The sequence below is a fragment of the Topomyia yanbarensis genome, chromosome 3 (genome assembly GCF_030247195.1).
Source record: "Topomyia yanbarensis strain Yona2022 chromosome 3, ASM3024719v1, whole genome shotgun sequence".
In the NCBI taxonomy this organism is placed as follows: Eukaryota; Metazoa; Arthropoda; class Insecta; order Diptera; family Culicidae; genus Topomyia; species Topomyia yanbarensis.
Genome location: NC_080672.1, coordinates 17,452,385 through 17,468,809, shown reverse-complemented (window position 1 = coordinate 17,468,809; position 16,425 = coordinate 17,452,385). Strand labels below are relative to the sequence as shown.

The window sequence follows — 16,425 nt, the reverse complement described above, 5'->3', positions numbered from 1 at the left end:
AAGGTATTCATCCACTGAACACACTCGGGGAACATTGTAAGTGTATGAAAATTCGTTGAGAAAAGTTATTAACTAAAGAAGCAGCATGACTTCAAAACAAGTGGATTTTATTATTAATCATAGCAACCCTGCTTGAATAGCTCCATCGTTATACCAGTTTAAGCTACCCAGTAAAGTTCAACCGGAAATGAACTGGAATTCTGGCTGGTTCCAGTTCGTATACGGGCTCCAGTGACACAACCGATTCTAACTAGAATCGGTTGTGTCACTGGAGCCGGATTACGAACTGGAACCAGCCAGAATTCCGGTTCATTTCCGGCTGAGCTTAACTGGGTATACTTGCCACCCACCGCTCGCGTAGGGCAGATACAGCTATTCAAACAGGGTTGCTATGATTAATAATAAAATCCACTTGTTTTGAAGTCATGCTGCCCCTTTAGTTAGTAACTTTTCTCAGCGAATTTTCATAAACTTACAATGTTCCACGAATGTGTTCAGTAGAAGAATACCTTTAGAAATATATAGTGTTATGATTGATTGAATGATGAGGTGATTTTTCATGAATTTATTTTCAATGTTAACTGATTTTCCATACAAACTTCCATATAAACTTTGAATTTTTTGGAGGGTCCGTAGACACAACCGATCGGCACCAAAATTTGCACAATTACTAAGGGCTATAAAAGGAATCAGAGCCTGGTGGAGCTAAAAGTCAAAAATTGAACCGGTCTACTATACATAATAGCAGAGAACTATTTTTTCCAATAGATTTCGAGCTAAACCGTTTCTGTGTACGAAAAATGCACAATGATGGAGGGGCCTTTATGCTGGACCAATGATTTCTCTCTACAGCCCTGCATAGTACTTCCTAAATGTTAAAAAACTTAACAACATTGATTTTTCATGTTGTCATGCTAATCTATTTTCAATCTTATGGCATCTAAACAAATCTACAAACATGGAACACCAATGTAAAATTGAGCGAAATCAAAACATCGGCCGGAAAATTTTGAACAAATTTTTATTAAATTTCAAACCATGTATGACTTTTGCAAAAAATCTGGAAATGATTTTCTGAAAAAAATCGAAATCGATGCAGAAAACTGAAATTTATCGGCCTATTTCGGACAAAGCCATCAATATGGAGCACCAACAGAATACAGTAATGTTTCGATTATATCACGGCCGGTCTGTATTTTGGCGTGATATATTTGAAGCGTGATATATTCAAAACAAAACAAAAATTACATTCAAGCATTAATCCATGTATTTCTATTAACAAAAAGTATTAAAAAGTTAAAGTTAGTCAAAAAGAATAAATCATAGCAGGGTAATGTGACTATTTTTGCCATGTTTCTATTATCATACTACCCATTTGAAGCCGTTGGTTAGAGCAGCGTCCGACATCTTTGTTCAACGCATTGGGTCAAATGGTATTGTATCAGCGGATTATTTTTTACCACACAGCTTCACTTTACGTATCCCGTACTGTTTCTTAAAATTGTTGAACCACCCAAAACTAAACTTGAAGGAATCTGGCACGTTAAGGTTTTGGGCAAATATCTTGACTATTAAAATCAGTCTATTCGAAGGGCCTACGATTCAGTTCTCGTTGTGTCAGCATCCATAAAAATAGTCCCATATCCAATCGTCGATGTTGTCCTTCCAAAAGAAAAATATTCACATCAATTCAAGAGAAAATGCATATCTCTGCATACCTACCATATCTTGCGTATCTTGTTTTTCTCATTATTTTGTTAGATTTTCCTGCGGATAACTAACAATTAAGCGAATAAAAAATAAGTCTATTTTTTACCCGCTGCACCAGACGCCCCCTTAAGGACACGGCAAATAAGAAATTAAAACAAAAATTGGAATCAGCCGAACGATATTTCGGCAATCCTAGTCAATGCAACAACGTTTTTGGAAAAACAAGATTTTAAGAAGATTAAGAGATTCACGTTTAAAGCTTCGCGCCGCGCCCTCCGCCCACGGTGAACAGCGCCATAACTTTGCTTCTACTGCTTAGACCTCTATAAAAATTTCAGATATATTCTTAAGAATCTATACTTTAAAGTAAAAGAATAAAAATGTCGACTTTTTGACCGACCTCATCATATATAAACCCTTATCGCAATAGTCCGAAACCCAATAATAGGCTCATTACCCTACATGTAAATAAGCAAATCAATTGTAAAAATATCTTAAAAGTGCCAGGACGCAACATGTGGCTTAATTGGATCAAAACGTAGTGTGCCTTGTCTGTTTTTCAAAAAGCGTGATATAATCGAGATAAAACCGTGATATAATCGAGGGTGATATAAACGAGTATTGATATAAACGCATAGTGATATAATCGAAACATTACTGTACTAAGAAATTTTAAATATAAGTGCACTGCAGATTTTGTGTGAAATACAAGTCAAGCTATTACGAAGAAATTTTTAATAATATTGTATTAATCAGTATAGAATCAGTTTTCCCGAAACCGAAAAAAGCCAGTTATACTTTCGAACAAAAAAGATGATTTTTTCAGGGGATGGAAATATTGTAGCACACCGGCTTGGCCGAATCTATCTTTTCTTTAACGAATTTGTGACACCTGGATTAATATAACTTATTGTTGAATCGGCTCCAATCAAAGCCACTGGAAATTATTTTGAGATACTTAAGAGCCTTTACGATCAAAATTTGATCGATTGAAATTTGACGCATTATTGCACGATATTCAAAATCTGAAAAACCCTCATTTGCCTGCATGCAAAAAGATGCCTCTTTGTTGATTTTTAAACAACATGGCGAAATTTTACTTACGAATTGCCTAAATCCGAAAAAAATTTCACACCGAGTTAGCGAAATCGTTGGAAGTGGCCAAATCAACTGTCACCTGCGTAATGGTAACCAGAAGGGAAAAAGGGGCCGATATTTTCAAGCATATAAAGCAGTCGAAATTCGCACAGATATGTCTGGTTTGGCAGGCTTTCTGTAACGTCAGGCAGGAAATTTACACGCAAGACAAATATGGAGCACCAATGTAAAATTGAGCAAAATTAGCACATCAGTCGGAAAAATTTGACTCAATTTTTATTGAATTTCAAACCATGTGTGACTTTCGTAAAAAAATATGGAGCTAATTTTCAGAAAAAACTTTCAGAACCGATGCGGAAAACTGAAATTTACCAGCCTATTTCCAATATGAAACACCAACAGAATACTGTGAAATTTTAAATAGTAGTTCACTGCAGATTTGTGTGTAATGTCATACTAAGTCGGGTTGAAGGTGACAGGCAGAACATTTTTTCGGGCCACTGTACCTGCCGATCGTTATAGTGAGAAGACCATTTTTTTAGCGACTTCAATCCGTCTCTATCATACAATAATCCAAAAAATTTATTTGGATATTTATTTCTTCGCCAACCAATATCAATTTACGATGGTTGTAAACTTGCGAAAATTCCAAAAACCCCGACGCTTTTGACCCATTCTTCGCGATAGTTGCAAACTTCCAGTTTAAACCACACACATTGAATTCGGTCGGACCAAATATGATATTCTTTTGGATCATAGATAATTCGGTAATATTTCGAAAGCTTTTGAACAAGAAGGACTCGAAAGTTCTCCCAGATATGCTCAGCATTATGGATTTTTAATTTCTATTATAGAGGATTTAACCCTTTCATGCCCAACTTTTTTCTAGTGCATGTAGGGTTTCAAAACAATTTTTCCTTGAAAACGGTGGGGTCAAGAAACACGAAAAGCCTATTTTCATAAAGATTTGTGCTTCCATGACAGTGCTAGAAGCTGCTCAATTTTTACCTTCTAATGCTCAATACAATTCTCCTAGAATAATTGCAATAGTCCAATTACGTGGAAAACGTAGCCAACGACAGTCTAAATTGATAAGTTTTATTAGTTTTCAATAATATTGCACCGTAACGAAGATATATGAAAAAAACATTTTCTGTCGTCAAAGTAAACTGTCCCTGGCAGCACTGCTCCATCGGAATCCAATCAGACTAATTGCAATAACTTCAGTTCTAGAGCTGATCCTTGTAACTGTTAATACTCAAATTAAAGGCAATAATCACATTAATGAGTCTTACTTGTTTTTGTAAGCAAATCTCGCCTCAATCAAAAGTTATAGCTGTTTAAAAACGTTGTTGTCCACAAACAACATGGGCATGAATGGGTTAAACGTCTTTTTTCTGGTTAAAACATTGCGTATAAGGCAATCGATTTACCAACTACGCTAAACCCGCTTTCTAATTGTGATACTCTGTCTAAAGCAATAACGTTAGTGGCGACAAGTCTTTTATGACGGAATACCGTGTCTACGTGCCCGCTCACAACATTGAGTTCGATGGTGTGGTCACCGATTTGAGTTTGTCATGCGTGAATCTACTGAAGCACGGGGACGGCCCTTGCTTCACTGAGCGATGATTTTGAACGGCAATCGCACTACACAAACGATCTCGGTGGAATGGAGAACTACGAAACCGTTGGAATCCACCGAGAAAGACTCGAAAACGTTTCTTCAGAGCAAGAAACGAAATCGACAAATCGATCGTGCGGCATTTTGAACTTACTATTTTTCAAGCCCTTGTTCCCTTGCTGAGAATGGTTTTCCAAAGAAGTGGAAAGAGACTTTGATTACTTCAATCGACAAAACCGCCAATGTGCAACATATAGAGTAATTTTTCAATTCCAAGCTACCTCCCAAAAATCTTTCAAAATATGTTGTTACATGTAATCCATCCCGCAGTACAGCATGGTTTTGTAAGGAAGCGCTCAACAACTAATATAATCAGGTACGTGTCGACGCTGAATAAAAACGTGGAGTAAGATCGATGAGGTGTATGTAGACTTTTCGAAAGCTTTCGATCGTGTTCTTCATCAACTTGCTGTAGGAAAACTACGGCGCAATGAATTTCCGGACTGGCTGAATAATTGGATCTCATCGCACCTTTCAAATCGCAATGCTTCTGTGAGAGTTGGAGCACACTCTCAGATCCTGTGGAATGGATTACATCGAGCATTCCTCAAGGAAGCCATCTCGGACCTCTTCTTTTTGTGCTCTTCGTGAATAACCTTTGCAGTGAATTATCTTCGTTTAAAGCCATGTATGCATGTATGTTATAACAGCAATGGTGGACTGTTGCAGGAATCTGTAGTGATCCCTCAAAACAGTAGAGAACAGGCGAGCTAGAACAAACTTTTCCGAAAAAAAACCTGTGTAAATATTTGAATGAAATACGTTGAAAATCACTAACACACATCATTGTAACAAAGTTTGCATGCAAGGTCCGCATAGCGATTGTTGGGCGATCGTATCGCTGGCTAGTGACAAATTACTGCTTGCTGATAGCATTTCAAAGTGACAATTTTATTTCGCACACACAGTTAAAACTTGACTTGGATGTCAGTTCTCAATGCTTAAAAGACTCTCTAAACTCTTCCTGAGACAAGGAAGCGTAACCATTTGAGTGGCGTAGCTCTTTCTAGTACTTCTGAAGTACTAAAAAGAGCTACGCCACTCAAATGATTATGCTTTCTTGTCTCTGGAAGAGTATTACTCTGATGATCCCCATGACCAGAGCCGTAGCTTAGCACTCTGGTGCCCTTGGTAATTATTATTATTTCTTGTCCGTCCCAGTTGACGGAGTTTGCTGTCGCGTGTTTAAATTATTTTGTCTTTGTGGTAGCAGGTGGGTCAATCGGTTTTCCTTTTCTCGCTTCATCGCTAGGACGTCACTAAAAATTGTATGCGACCTTTCCTAAAATTTTGAAATGTTATAACTTTCTCGTTGTTCATCACCAGATGTTGTTTTTTTTGTTCTTACGAGTTACTATTGTGTATTAGTCTTCTTCGGCGTTAGTAGCTTTGTTGGTTGTGCTCGTTTTTGATTTGCAGACATTTGCTGATGTCGTCCTTGAGTGAGTGTTTGTTACTTCCTGATCCTCCCTTGTCTCCGCCATTTATATTTTAGTACCCGCTTGTGAATTATCAAGAGTTGACTTATTGCTAGTGTCTGTTCCAGTCGATAAATTTTCCTTTACCGCTGCGCAGGGTTTTCTGTGTTGTGGGGCAACTTGTGGCATCTGACTACAGTATTGGTACATAGGGTTCTGCCCCAGATGTGTAACCAGCCTTTTTATGAGTATACTGAATCCCATTGAATTTTCTAGAAGACGCTGGTGGGAGGGTATAAGTTTCGTCAGACCCATTCTTAAGACACGAACACCGTTGGGAACACCTGTTGAAGAAGATCCTTCAACAGAGACCATCTCTTCGTAATTTAACATGAGCTATTCCATTACGAGATTAGAGGTAAGTGATGTCAGATCGCGTATTCGTCCCTCGATTACATCATCATCCCTATATACGGGAATGGGGCAATTTGGCATCTGCTTGGAGCTAGATCAGATGGCCGACTGAAGTTGCGGCATTTATCAACACTAGCAGCACTGTCAGCGAATCTACCACAATGAATATGAAGTCAAGTGTCTTTATGACAATTTAACCAATAAGTAATGGATTTTACAATGTCCCTAAATAAAGACTTCGCATTTAAGAAATGTGCGATTTGACATTGACAAAGGAATATAATAGAAATTGAAAGACGCTTTAAGCACGCTTTATCAGGAATACTAAAGAGTTACACCATTCTCCACGACAAATCATTATGCTCTCTTGGCTCAGGAATAGTTTGACTCTGGCTTATAGACATCTGAACAAATCTAAAAGATCTTGTAGCCTTGGCGCTCCTTTGGTGTTTACATTGGTTTTCTTTTTCAGCGTTACTTTCACAAAATAATTTAGTACTTACCTGAAAATGGTATACTTATTCTGACTTCTTTATATTATTCCACTTGATCCATCTATTTTATAATGCAGATCAAGATTTCAGCGCCCCCTAAGGCTGGCGCCCTCAGCGGGGGCCAGTCGCACGCTTTCCGGTCTGGTATTATACCACCCTATTGCAGATCTTGTGCTTTGTACTTATTCTCCTAAATCATATACGCAATCGACCGGTTGGATAATTCTGATTGTATTATGAATCAAAACACCTGGCCTGTACAAAATAAAATTTTCAAACTCTGATCCATCCGTCAGATTACTTTGTGATTGTGGCTATAAACACGTGATGATCCAATTCTGCAAATCCAAAGAAAGCGGTAAAATGAAATGATTCAAACAAACGATCCGTCTATTAATCATACTCGACCGAATTGCTTGATTATTGTTTTGCTACCCGGCGTACGATTTCAAACTTCTACGAAACCGCTCTTGCTAATTGCCCCCACAAAAATTTCTCGAGAACAAAATCGAATCACGACACGACCGACGACGACGCACGGTCCGACAAAGCTTTAACGAACCGGTCGGTTTTTGGAGCAGAGCTCCACTCGGGCGAAAGCCCGAGACACCTCCATTGGCATAAAAACACCATTAAAAAGTGATTGATGGCTAAAGCACATGAAGAGAAATTGCTTTCGGTTTGACTCCACTCTGATTTGGCGTCGGCTTCCAGTTCTTTGCGGGAAAACAGCAGGTTAGAAAAAGAGTCACGGATAATACTGTTGACTTCAGCGTGAAATGTTTGAAAGAAAAGAGATGTTTCCAAGGATGGAGAGAACATTATGCTGCCGGGGTCGGAATTTGCTGGTATAGTTAACGAACGGAACTTACTCCATTTGGGATTACTGCGAATGAGATTCGACCTTGCGGTTGTTAAATTAAGCCTGAAAGAAGGCTGTAATCAGAAACGCTTGAAATTATAATTCCTTGACTAGAACAGCATATTTCGCATCACTAATCCCGCAATCACCCAATTTCCATTAATTTTCTCTAGATACTTACCCGGTCACGTTCCTCGCCTACAACCTGACTGCCTTATCAGAAAATTCCAAACCCTCATCACTTCAATGTGACAGCCGCTGATATTCGCGATGAGAAATGAAATTGAAAAAAAAAATCGCCGTCTCGTCAATCTCGTGATACCACTTGTTGTTACTTCGGAAACTCGCGCGTCACACGTCTACACGTTCAACTGTGAGTTCTCACGTGTTACTTTGATCGGCCTACTACGCAGGTTCGTCGATTTCGGCGATGGTACCCATCGCGGCAACTCAATCATTTGAGAGGCAAACAGTGCACTCAGCTGTAGTTTAGTACAAGAAAGATCAACCTGATAAAAATCCTGTCACACGACGCCGTTTACTTCAGTGAGTAACTGAATCCCGAAGTGGGCGCACTTTCTGGCTAGCTACCCGGTAGGGATCCTAGTGTCCCCGTTCAAAAACATTATCGTTCCGTAAAGGGATGGGAAGCGAAGCAACACAATAAACACCGAAGTTAGAGTTCATGTGACCGTGGCGGTTTTTACCGACCTAAGAAGGATACTACATTGCAGCCGCGTGCCAAGGAAAGAGGCTTAAACGGGGCAAGGGCGGTCCCGTTTTGTTCGCCGGATCTAATGTTTCCTAAACCTTATAGCGACTCGGAATTGTTGTGGAGGCGGTAGTGGTCCATTCAGATTGAACATTGTCGTGCCAAGATAGGAGGAGATTTTCCCGGCAGCAACAAAAAAGTGAGTTTTGGTGCTACTGGAAACGATGGGAAAAGTTTTACCTTCGAACCGAATTGGCACATTGTATCGTAATCAGCCACATTTGGCAGCGGCTAGTGAACCGAAACGTCGAGGCAGAATTGATCGATTGGAAGATAACCAACCAAGCAACACGAAAACAATGCATTAAACTGTGCTCGGAATTTACTGTTTACCGTGGAGATTTGTGCTTCGTGGAGATTGAACCGGATTTCGCAGAAAGTTTGTTTACTTTCGAAAATGTTATTCATTGGATATTCTCGTGTGGGCTCAGTCGTGTTTTTGATCAGATATTTTTTTCTGGAATGGGTAAATCTTTTTCTGATTTTGTTTTCGGTACATTAAGCTTAATATTGAAGAAGTTTTCAATAATGCATGGGAAGGAGTTTCTTATTCTTAATATAAATAAATAATCAAAAAAGATGTGCCACAAACTTATAAATAATATATATCTCGAAAACGATTTACTCATATTGATTTTTTTTTGTTTAAATGAACACTGATTATTACATGGCCTGCTGTACTTAAAAAAACGTCAAGATTCTGCGAAATGTGTCGAAATACAAGGTCAAGTTCCGCAACAGGATGAATTGCTTTCGAACAGAATGTTCTTCGTTGTCGAATTACGATTAATTTCCAAACAGATGCAACTAACTATTCCATCAAAGTCTGTAACTGTGGATTCGGGCAGATGAAGTGTTAGGAAAAAATCTCGACTGGCACTTTCAATGAACAGAGTGAATAGGCCAACCGTACTCAACTCAGCAGTAGGCGATGGACGGAAAAGTGCTCTGGTTTATCTTCGAATGGAGCAATGAAACTGAATAGCCAGGCGGTTAGACGATAAAGCGCTCCTTTGTGTAAACTGGTTGTGTTTATGTTGGAATTTTCTCTTTAGAATATGTACAAATTGTCTAGTGATTATAGCTTCCTTGGGGAGTAGCTTTTCGAAAATTCCTATGGCTTTGTGAAGGGTGGATATATAGAAATAGACTAGAAACACTCCGAAACCTCATCTAACAAAGTGTTTCTGTAAAGTGTACGAAAAAAGAGCACAAATAAAGTAAACAATTACGCAAAGATGTTTCGGAGCCATATGTGAGTTCAAACGATGGGATTGTCCGGATATTGGTTTGCGAATGGTAAGTACAAGATTTTTGTCTACAATTATTTCCACTTGAAGGTTTATGTATGTTGTGTTGGGCGAAATAAATGATGAGACATTTGAAGAACCTTGCGTTGGCGATCTGAGCATAAGAACTGAAACTCAGATTTTCATGGCAATCTGAGCATTTGAGCTCTTAATAGCACTTTACCTCTGAAGTGCATGTGGCACGCGTATTTACCAGTGCAACTTGCCATTCGCTGGCAACACTATAGAAATCGTTCAGCAATTGATTCAAAATCCTGAATGGATTCTGTATTGATTCCAGCTAAAATGCAACATCAATACGGACCAAATGTGACAAATTCTGGATATATTCCGGGAATACAACTTGCGGGCTGACCATCTGTTTGTGGAGTTCAAGGCGGCATACGATTCAGTAAAACGAAATGAACTGTGGCAGGTAATGGTTCAGGATGGTTTTTCGACAAAATTGATTAAGCTGATTCGTATGACGCTGCAAGATCTGATGTGCAAAGGAACGGAACCGTCATCACGAGATCTCACATAAGGATGCGCGCAAAACTTGTTCTATTCAAATCGCTGATACTCCTGGTTGCTCTGTACGGCCATGGATGTTGAAGGAAGCAGGATATCGGGGCATGTTTAGGAGAAAAATTCTGCGTTCAATACTCGGCAGCACACCGCCCTTTCACCTAGGGACGTTTGACACCTTGTTATTAGTATTAAAAAAATTATAAATGCTATTAAAAAAATTGTCGACTCTTGCACTATGATAAATAATTTCTTGGTGCCGCAAATTTAAAAAAAGAATGTATTTTTCAAGTGATCCAGAAAAGGTGCAGGTCTGGTCAAATACAATACAAACCCACGCTTGATTAAATTAATAGACCCTCAAAATCTAGATTTAAAACTATTTCTCGGGTTTAAAAAATGAGTTGGCGGTCATTTGTTATGTTCTTTTGTTAAAAGTATATTGCGGTATTTTTCATAACAATCAGTTGAAAAATGGCAGCGTTACTCATTTTTGTCTCCAAATTAGAAACTTTGTCGCATGAACTTTTAAAAGGACAGTTTCATATTAAATTTTCAAAAAATCGATTTTTTGCCCAATTATGTATACATTTAAAAGTATGTTTGTAAACTTTGAAGCTAAAATTAGGAAAAACAACGGAAGATATGATTATAGAATCCCATAGTGCGCGACAATGCCTCTCTTTTTTGCGTTCTGATTCCGTTATCCATTCCATTCCGTGTTACAGTTGTGATAAGGAAGGGATACAAAATTTCCGCATTGATTAATCTGATTAGCAATACTTCTAGAAGATACATACTATGATTTTACTAGTATTTCATACCCTTTAAATAAAACTTATGTTCGTAACTCAATTATATAGTGTACATTACCGCTTAGATTTATGTTACCTCAGCTCATAATTTGTAGTTTAGGCACACATTTTAGCATTGCATATATTATTAAGCTTAGAAATATATCGTGATATAAAGCACACTACTGTTTATCGTATATTATTTTTTCATTCAAGCTGTCGTTGACATTTGTTCTTGTACTGACTTTAGCAGGATGTCGTCTAGAATGTGTCAGTAAATGATGGTAGGTTTTTGAATCAATGTTGTCCATTGAGAAGCGCGATTATTCTGTCGGTAACACTCCCTAATCGCTCAAGAGTTCATGCAATCAGATTGTTAAATGCAGAACTAAATCTCTAAATTTTTCATAAAAAAAGAATGTTGAGTAATTTTCCTAATTTTCATGAAAAAATCGCAAAATATTGATTGTTTACACATTGTTGTCCCAAACCCGCAGAATATTGTAAACAAAAGAACATAACATAGCATACCGTTGAAAAGGTCTTTTCATCTTCTTACCAGAACACAGGAATTGGAAATCGTTTAAAATGAACGCGTAGAATTTCCGGTTCCGAAAAATACGAAAAAACATTTGCAATATGTCAAGATTTTGAGGGTATAAAATAATACTTATATATGCTAGTGCTCAAATGAAATTTAATAATCTCAATAATTAGTTTTATAAGCTAGTTTTGCCTTAGCCAAAACGTATAGTTATAGATAAACGTTATTGTTTATAAACAAAATTGTTTTAATCGGGAATTATGTTTCTCTGAACGTTTAGCTAGAGAATTTGAAAAGGAAATGGTTTATCGCCAGTAATTTACAAGAATAATATTTTAAAATGTGTCCAATTCTTTTATCAGTTTTTTTTAAATAGGGTATTTGTGCCCTAATTCATCTTAGCGCCTCTATTCATCCCACCCTATTGAACATATTATTTGGAGCAGGGTCTGCTATCTCTATTCAACGCATTAGTTCAAATAGTAGGATGAATAAGTGTGCATTGTATTCGACTTTTTGCTTCGTACAAACGCGAGTATTTTACATTGTCCAAGTTATATTTTTTATTGATCTGCTTCTTAGAAACGAAGCAAAGATGTTGATACCTATTTAAGCGCAATCCAATCACTAAAAGCCGAGTTATCAGCGAAATAGTGTGACATCGTGACTTATGAGATGAATAAGGACTCGTCTACCCTATGTAAGTTTTGAAAATGTGTTTTAATGTTTTTTAAAATAATTGTAATGTATTCAATAGTAATTGTTTTAGTAATTTTTTTATATATAATTTTAAAATTAGTTAATCTTGCACTTATATTTCATACTTTTATTTTATATTTAGGGTAATTATAGCTAATATTTTTATGTTACAGAGGGTTTAGGCACCAATTTTTGCTATAATTAAAAGGCCGGAGCGAACATGTGACCGGAGTCCTAGCGCCACCTTTCGAGAGGAAATTAATGCGCAACACTACTGCCAGGACAAAATATTGGCAATAAAATGTGAAAAAGTTCATTTTTATGTAGACATTTTCTAATATTTTTATCATATATGTTTCATATGAATAAGCGGGAAAAATCGAACTCTTTTGAAAATTCATTATAGGGTAAGGTGGGGCAAATCTGACCTAGTAAATGGTTTGGGCTGTAAAATGCTCATTTTACATCTGATAAAGACGTTTTATGATCGTGGATCTATAAATATATTTCAATTTGATCAATAAAAAATTTCTTAGCAAAAAAGCGGTCGGATTTACCCCAAAACTTAGAGGTCGGATTTGCCCCACCGCGTCATTTTTCATTACGATGCAATTAAAAAAAATATGAAAAAGGTTGAACTAAATTCATCTATGCACTTTGTAGGACTTTAATCAAAGAATTTAAGTCCACTTACATTTATTATGCAATCACTTTAACAATCAGAAATATCCTGTAGTCAATGATGCACAAAAGTCAATTCAAAACTTGTAAAAACACACTTTTTGTCGTATGAGCATCTCAATGTAGACTAATAAAATGCTGTCATACCACCATTATGATTATTTTTGACGCTCTTCACGACAACATTGATATTAATTCGCGTAGTGCTTCTGATTTTCGATAACAGAGGGGGGTCGGGTTTATCCAACGGTCGGATTTGCCCCACCATAACCTAAAAGGGGCGGCAAATTTGATTTTTGACCCCGAGCGGCAAAACACCTCGCGCCGCCACTGTCTCCGCGCACGCATTTCATTACCGTTCGATAATGCGACAAAAGCTGCAAGAACTATGTAGGTTCGCGGCAACGCAAGCTGTTTCCACCTTCAACCCGTTGTTCCAAATGCATGTGCAGCGACGCTTCGCGTAGAATACCTCAGTTACAAATGGCGGGCCAATTTGCTGACCATGTTGTTCATGTTGTTTGGTACTAAAAGTAACACATGTGGTTAAGAACAATGAAACTTCAAGAAGACGAAGTATGGCTTTTTTAGTGTTTCGAATTGTCCTCGTCAGTAACTAATACCGACTTAATGCTAGTTAAATAAGTCCAAACCAGCACCAAATTAGCGCTGGTTTAGGCACTAAAATCCAAAAAGTCACACGTCTTGCGCGAACACAACAAAGAATTTATTATGTTAGGTCTTGTGTCCTTATGCACAAAAATTTCAAAAAACTTCCCATTTGGGAAATTTGCATAGTTTCAGAAGACCTTTTTCATGTTGTTACGAACAATTTATAAAAAAAATAAGCGAAAATGATACTTTTAGGATCGGAAAAAAACATGACGAATTTGTCCTATCTCTTGACGTTTCGTCGCCGATTTAATCGTCAAGGTCGGGTAATTGGGTCGCTCGCAATCCATCCAGGGGTGGCATTACGCATCTCGATTCGATCAAAATTCTGTCGACTCGTCCTTGTTTCGCATTATGTATTTCGAACCGAGCTCGAAAGTAAATTTTCGTTCGAGTTCGCTTGAAGAAGTACTAGATTATCGAGAAGTGTTGGCATTATGGAACCATAACAATCGAACTCGAAAGCGACTCGAATTCATAATTTATTTTACTTTGAAGGTCTGCAAAAAAAACTATGTTTTGTCCTCAAGACTTAATATTTTGAGAAAACTCTATTCAACCTGTTTACAAACAGAGAAAAATGTTAAATCATTAAAAATCCAACATAAAATTTTGAGGTTTTGTACGGCTAGGCGACACTGTGCATCGTCCAGTAGAAATCTCACAATCTTCGCGCTCTTCTCGAGTACAATGCCCCACATTACGGAGGTGTAACAGATCATTAAATTCGAATCGCTTTTCTTCGGTCCACTGGACGTCTAAACTCAAACAATTCACTGCATGGTAGTGTTTGATTTCGCTACTGGGGCTGTTATCTATTCTTTCTGAAAATTAATGAACAATTTTTCAAGAGCCACCCTACCCCAAATCTTTAAAAAAATCACAACAAATTAATTATTATAGATAGCCTTGTTTATTCAGCAAACTTGCTTCAATATGTTTGTGTTATTATATTATAGGGCATTGCGCAAGTAAACTTCACACATCTAAACAGTCGATACTTTGAACACCCTATCCACAAGGACCACGCTAATTCCATTCATTTGAAAATATCGCCAAAAAACTAACAAAGATATCATAAAGCTAAAACAAACTATTTGGAAGCGACCAGTATTGCATTCCTAAATACGGGCTTTCGAGATGTACTGAAAATTTAGTTTTGTAGTGATGTCGTAATAGTCAAAAGAGAAAGAGGTTAACAATGTTACTAAGGTTCTATTGAAAATTTTCTCCAGAACTAGTCTTATTATGCAGTGCAGCGCATTCCTCTGTACTGGATTTTTAAAGTGCACAGGCTCTGGGTCTTACTATAAAAATTGATTCCGTCAGACACTAGTTATACTGTTATCAGTTCGGAACCCGGGCTATTCGGTCCTACTTAAGCAAATCGCCTTTTTAGGTGGATAGATGTGAAAAAAGTTACCGGTCAAAAGTCCTAATTGTTAGTTTGAAACCTCAGCTACATTTTGGTGCCATAAAAGGTTCATTTGCACCACTCAATGGCAGCGCTAAGCGACGATTTCCAAACCTCTACGTTTTTCCATCCTTTTACAATGTAGGGGATCTCCGGGAATTCAGACCGTTATTTTTCTTTAATTTATTTATAATGGATTTATGTTTACCTATGAATTAATTGCAAGAGACACTCCTTAAGAAGCAAAAAAAAAATTGCTTTCCAAAAACTTAATCTGGTATGTCACAGCTGTAAATTGGCGGCCCATGTACTTTCTTTGCTGTGGCGTATGCAATGGTGTGCGCAGCCGCAAGCCGCTGAACGGTGGTTGACGGAATAGGGGGTCCGAATAGCCCCGTACGCTCATATCGCACAAAAGTGGTGCGCGTCTCGAAAATATCTCTGTTTTCACCCAAACAAAAATCATTCCATTAAATAAGAGCCTCAAGCTTTCCAAAACACTTACCTTTATTTTTTTCACTTTTATTTGTTGCTTTAATCACGATTTTTCCATTATAATGATTTTTGTTTTGAGAATTGCAAAACAATGAAACACGTTGTATCCCCTTTCTACAAAGAACAAAGAAACAAATTCAGCTCTCAAAATTATTGTTTCAGAATAGAGGTTCTGAGAAATCGAGGGGGTCCGAATCACCCCCACTGCCTAAATAGCCCCGGGTTCCCCCACATAAATAATACATTTCTATACTTATTGAATTCATTAAATTGGATACGTGTAGTGTAAAATATAGTTAACCCTTGAACGTATAACGCTGTTTTAAAACAACATTGCGAAAAACATTTCAAAATTATCACAGTAATGTATTGAACCTTCGCGACAATTTTAACAAAATTTGAAAAAAAAAATTGCACTTTTGAGGGTAAATATGATTTCCATGTTTGGAAATAAAGTCAAATGTGATGTCAATTGATACGAAAAAAATATCTACTGCACATTTTTCAAAAACTTATTATGTACAACAAGAATGTTACCAAAAACGGAAGCCATTTGTTGCCAAAATCGGAGTGCGCCAAAATGGGAGCATGCCAAATACGGAATCTTACTGTCCTAAATATTGCTAATAAATTATCCTAAACCACGTAATAATAAAAAAGTGCTAAAACAAATCGATGGAGCAAAGTGAAGACACCTTGACTTGTCTAATCCTAATATTCTAATTGATGCATTTGTTCCCGACTATACCTCAATTGTTTTCAATATCACAATATAGCCTTGAATTCAATGCCATAATGTACGTTTTATACACCTACAGAATTAGGTGTTATATCGTCATTTGTATTAAATGCATGAA

The 16,425-nt window shown here is 37.4% G+C and overlaps 1 protein-coding gene across 10 annotated transcripts in view; it reads left to right on the top strand.

Moving 5' to 3' along the window:
- Positions 1–8,236: 8,236 nt before the first annotated feature.
- The window catches only part of LOC131686690 (uncharacterized), a 68,188-nt gene continuing 59,999 nt past the window's right edge, over positions 8,237–16,425 (top strand). The window contains exons 1-3 of one of the 10 annotated variants that reach the window (XM_058970579.1): positions 8,237–8,831; positions 9,254–9,444; positions 9,508–9,751. The gene's annotated coding sequence lies outside the window, so the exon portion shown is untranslated. Of the gene's footprint in view, positions 8,832–9,253; positions 9,752–16,425 lie in introns of all 10 variants that reach the window. The other 9 variants (XM_058970583.1, XM_058970582.1, XM_058970577.1 and 6 more) reach the window with 9 other exon arrangements.